General features: G+C 31.3%; 1 long non-coding RNA gene across 1 annotated transcript; it reads left to right on the top strand.

Annotated features, from left to right (window-relative positions):
• Positions 1–2,034: 2,034 nt before the first annotated feature.
• Positions 2,035–4,472, top strand: LOC121217332 (uncharacterized). Its single transcript, XR_005913404.1, has 5 exons — positions 2,035–2,298; positions 2,589–2,639; positions 2,767–2,839; positions 2,975–3,043; positions 4,165–4,472. It is a non-coding gene; the product is annotated as an uncharacterized lncRNA (long non-coding RNA).
• The last annotated feature ends 927 nt before the right edge of the window (positions 4,473–5,399 follow it).

Here is a 5,399-nt window from a genome sequence, read left to right on the forward strand (position 1 = left end):
AAATAGATTTCATAAGATACATTACATACAAGTCAAACCTTTCATAAAGTCATGAACCTTTCCATTGAGTCACTTACCATTCCATTCCTTTTTTTATTCATTGAACCATCTAGAATTATATTGGATACTCGAGAAAGCTTACACGAAGTGTGCCTTTACATATAACCATAACCTTTCCTTTACATCAATGCTCACACGAGCTGTGAGATGGGCCTGCTCACACGAGTTGTGAGTCAGAATGTAAGCTACACGATGCTACTCACATGAGCTATGGAGAATCCACAACAAACGTAAGACCTCAGCCATCAGTAGGACATTGAAGACCAGCAACCAAAACATGAAATCCCTAATGACATGTCATTTGTATCCTAAGAAGTCCTAAGGTTCAAACGGGACTCAATATCTGTCAATTCATCATAGCATTGATATGTTTATATATTTCGAACCATTTATATTATAAATAGCATAATAACATTCAATTTAAATAACATAAATATGATAACCGTTCATACGAACTTACCTAACTAAATTACAGCAATGACTAAGTACATGGGCTATTTGGAAATTTTCTCTTTTCTTGGATTTATCACTTGTTCTTGATCTAAAATAATAATTCCATTCAATTCAATAATTCTAATAGAAAAATCTGTTCATTTTATGTAATTAAGTCCTTTTTGAAATTTTTACAAAATTGTCCCCAACATTTTACTTTTATACAAGTTAGTCCTTAAGCCCAAAACATGCAAATTAATCATTTTTATTCAATATCAAGTTTAGCTGAATTGTTTGGAACCCTATTACAACCCATATTTACTGTTATTTTATAGCAAGTCCTTGTACTTTTACTAATTTCACATTTTAGTCTTTAAACATTACAATTACCAAAAATTACTTTACAAAATAGCCCTATCTAGCAACCAAGCATAAGATTCTACCATAAAGTTTCAAAAAAACTCTAAATTTCATCAATGGCACATTCCATAACATTTGACAATTTAACAAATTGACCCCCCGGTTAGCTAGATTAAGCTAATACGATAACAAAAACATAAAAATCATTAAAAACGGGACTGAAATCACATACCTTGAGCATTTGAACTTGTCGAAACCTCAACGCATAAAAAAATGGCTTCTTCCTCCTTTAAATTCAATGGTGAAGAACTTCTAAGAAGATGATAAAAACTTTGTTTTATTTAATTTAAGGTTAATTGGTCATTTATCATTTTAACCATTAAAACTATCATAATTTCATATTAACCATAAATGGTATATTTACCATTCAAGTCTATTTACTTTCATTTCCATAGCCATTTAACCCCTTTAACTAATAGAACTAAACTTTTATATATTTTTATGATTTAGTCCTTTTCATTTAATTAAACATTTAAACATCAAAATTTCTAAACAAAACTTTAATACAACTTTAATAACACTTCGTAAATATTTAATAAAATATTTAGGGCTCGATTATAGAAAGGAGGTCCTGATACCTCATTTTTTAGAACCAATTGACTTTAGAGTCATATGACTTAAACCTAATTATTGATTCAAATAGCATAAATTGCAAATTTGAAATTTATTATAATATCATATTTGACTCGTAAATACTAAATAATAACATTTATGAACTTACTCTTCAGATTTGTGGCTTCGAAACCACTATTTTTGACACCACTAATAAACGGGTTATTACAGAAACGTTCCTTGAAACCTAAGTTCAAATCTCCTCTCTCTCACCATTTTTATTATTTTGAAAATTTTACCTTAAACCCTAGTATGTGACATGCCCTATTTTTAAAATAAATATTGCAAAATTATTTTAAGAATGAGGAAGAAGCCTAATGGTTAAAAGAAATATGAGAAAGCATGGAAAGTAAATGAGGTCCCAAGTTCAAATCCTTTCCCTTGCAAAATAATTAAATTTTGTAAAATCCCTTTTTTTTTATGTGTGCCATACATACCTTTGAACCCTAAGTATAAATACAAATTTTTATTGTATTAACCTTCAATTAAAATTTTCCCTACCCTAGTTGGTTCACCTTCTTTCTCTCCTCTTTTCTCTTAAATTTTCTTTTCTCTTAAAATTTCTTTCTTTCTCTCATTGTTGTCGTCACCTACACCACCCATTTACCATATCTTTCTTCTTCTTTTTGCATCAAGATTGTGAACCATCTCATTTACTCTATTGCTAACATTTCTCCTCATCTAAATCAGCCCCAAATCTAAAAACTTAAACCCCAAGATCGATCCCGAACATTGCCAAGAAAGTGTCATTGTCGCTTTTCTCAACTAGCTTGGGTAAGATCTTTTTTCTCTTCAATTTCTTGATTAATCTTGTCAATTAAAAAAAATTTCTAGATCTGGAATTTGGTGGATTTTAAATGATTTGAAAGGTATTTTTCCAGATTTTAATCATATCTCAAACTGTTTTAAAATCCAGCCCCAATTTTGGCAACCATGGGTGGTTGTGCATGCATCTATCTATAAGAAAGGGGATTGTTTTTTTTCTTGGGTCTTGCCTATATTTTTCCAGCATTAAATTGTGTTCTTAAACCATCCTAATTATCCTTTAATCACTTTTTAATTAGGGACAGATGTTCTTGATGAATTAGCCAATCAAACCCCACAAATCGTTAAGCGTAAGTGCAATTAAGGATAACTAGTTTGTTATTTTGACATAGTTATTGGGTAAAGGTTATGAATTGAATAAACGAAGGAATTTAATCATTAATTAGCTACTAATTTTACAGTTTATTATTGAATTAGGTGCTGACCCAAATGCCCCAAATCATCCGTAAAGGCAAAAAACAATTGTAAGTACGGTTCACATCGATACAGTGTAAGGAATCTAACTAGTTTGGATTCATAAAAATAAAATAGTTATAATTTCAATGATTGGTTTGAACTCATAAGTGGATGTTTGGGGGCTAGTTTAATGGTAAATTGATTGAATTTATACTAAATTTTGGTTTAGGTTCGTTTAAGGAATTATTAAGGAAAATTAGAAGATTCACTAGTGCGCTACGAGGATGCGAAAAAAAAGGTGTGGGTCCTAAACTCATAAATTTTTTTGAAAATGTTAAATATCATGTTATATTTGATAAATTAGTTTGCTGATTGGATTGGCTTAATAGCCAAATTATTGATTTTGTGAGTGGCCAAACCAGGTATGTTTCGAGCCTTAAAAGATTGACATGTTGACAAAATTTCTAGTTTGATAGTATGAATGTTTGATTGAGTTTGTAATTGCATGTTTGAGTTATGAGATATGAGAATGTTTGATTGAATGATATAATGTGTTGAGATATTGAGCTTATGTATGATTTAAATGCATGAGATATTTGTTATATTGTGTACTAAAAATGGTGATATTTATGCACAATGAAAATCCGTAAAGTATGTGAAATTGAACGATATTGATTAGTACCAATACAATGGTAATTTGAAAGATGGAACACTGTTTCCATTTACTAAAAGTATCTAATTATTGAAGACATGTTGAGCATGTCAAATGAATGTGAAAAGTATTGAGATATGATTAAGTATGAGATTGTGTGACATATTGCATATGCATTAGGTTAAGATTTTGTGGTTGATGGAGGAGTTCCGTGGAGTACCGGTGGCATATTAAGTATGCACTATTCATAATCAGTGCACTGCACTTGGAGTACCGAGGGGAAAGGCTGTTTATCGCATTTTTACTAGCAGTTTGTCTGTATTTTTATTGGCAGAATTTTCTACATATTGTTATCAATGGTTTTAACCACAACAGTCTTAAGCCCATAATGTTTTGGAGTTCGGATGACGGGGTCTGGGGAACTTGTGGTGTGTAGCGGATGGTATGGGTAGGAACCTTTTTGCATTGCATCATGCTCACCACATATCCAAATGTTATTGATTTATGCTACGTATTGTATTTTGTTGCACTGAATGATATCGAAATTAATGATTGTTACTCGAATGAATATGAACCATGCTCATACACCATTTGACATCGATATTGATAATGATTACGTAATGATCTGAAATTCCTATGATGGTTTGGTGTTCTTCAGTTAAAGCTAATATGTTTCACTGTATTCGATATTTATGTTTGTTTAAATAATTGTTCAACTCACACTGAGTTTTTCACAAGCTCACCCCCAATAGCGTTTAACTTTTTAGGTAAACCTCGAAATTAGGACCGGACTTGGCATACGAAGAATCACCTTGGACCTCAGACTATTTTTAATAAGTATTAATCAGTCTCTATTGGTTTTGGTTTGTAATTTTTAATGACTTCTAGTCTGTGGCTTGGTAACTTCTTTTCTGGGATTTTTGCACGCATGGATTACTCAAGCATAACAACTGGATAATGCATGATATCGAGCTTAAGTAAAATTTGATATTGTTCCCTAGTTTCCGTTGCATTACAAAGGAACCGATTTTGAAAAAGAAATCGATAAGGTAACTAAGTTTCCAAAATGACTTGAAAATTGGTTTTTCCGTTGCATTAGTTTAACATCGAGTCTTTTTTAAAGAAGAGCAACAAGCAAACGATTTTTCTAAAATAACACTATCAACAATAAAATGAATCCTAAGTATACACAACCTGATGAATGAATGCTTTTAAGCTAACTCAAAGTACAATAATGGTTTTCTCTAAAATGAGTTTATTTAAGGTCTTCAAAAGTAACGTAAGTTAGCTTAGCCATTTCGGTGGCTAATGTAGCCTTCTCAATCTAGCCATAACATCTAGGCTAGGTTTGGAGTTTACAATAGCAGTTCATCAAAACCAATGAACTTATACATACAACAAGATTCACGTAACTACACTAAGACCCTCATAAATAGAATGTTTTATAATTAGATACCCAAAATTAAAATTGTACTTATCCTTTAACATTTTCGGGTGTGAAAATATTGTCTCCTTTCCCTAGAAGGTTGGTGAAAGATTGAAAAGAAAGAGAGAACCAAGAAATCCTTCAAATGTTCAAGAAAGTTGAGGTAAACATACCATTAATCGATGTCATCAAGCAAATTCCTCGTTATGCAAAATTCCTTAAAGAATTATGCTCTAGCAAGAGAAAGTTAGTTGGTAACAAAATGGTGAATATGGGGGAAAATATCTCTATGGTTTTCCAAAAGAAAATTTTTCCAAAATGTAAGGACCAACGTATGTTCTCTATTTCTTGTAAAATAGTAATGTAGGCATAAAAAAAACCCTGTGCGATTTAGGTGATTCCATTAATGTTATGCCTTTATTTGTTTATAATTCTCTTAACGTGTGTCCTTTGAAAGAGACAAGTGTATAATTCTGTTGGCGGACAGGTTCATGGTTTATCTTGAGGGCGTCTTAGAAGATGTATTGGTAAAGGCTAATGAATTAATTTTCCCTCTAGATTAATACATCATAAATA

The sequence above is a fragment of the Gossypium hirsutum genome, chromosome D05, assembly GCF_007990345.1.
Source record: "Gossypium hirsutum isolate 1008001.06 chromosome D05, Gossypium_hirsutum_v2.1, whole genome shotgun sequence".
NCBI classification, from domain to species: domain Eukaryota; kingdom Viridiplantae; phylum Streptophyta; class Magnoliopsida; order Malvales; family Malvaceae; genus Gossypium; species Gossypium hirsutum.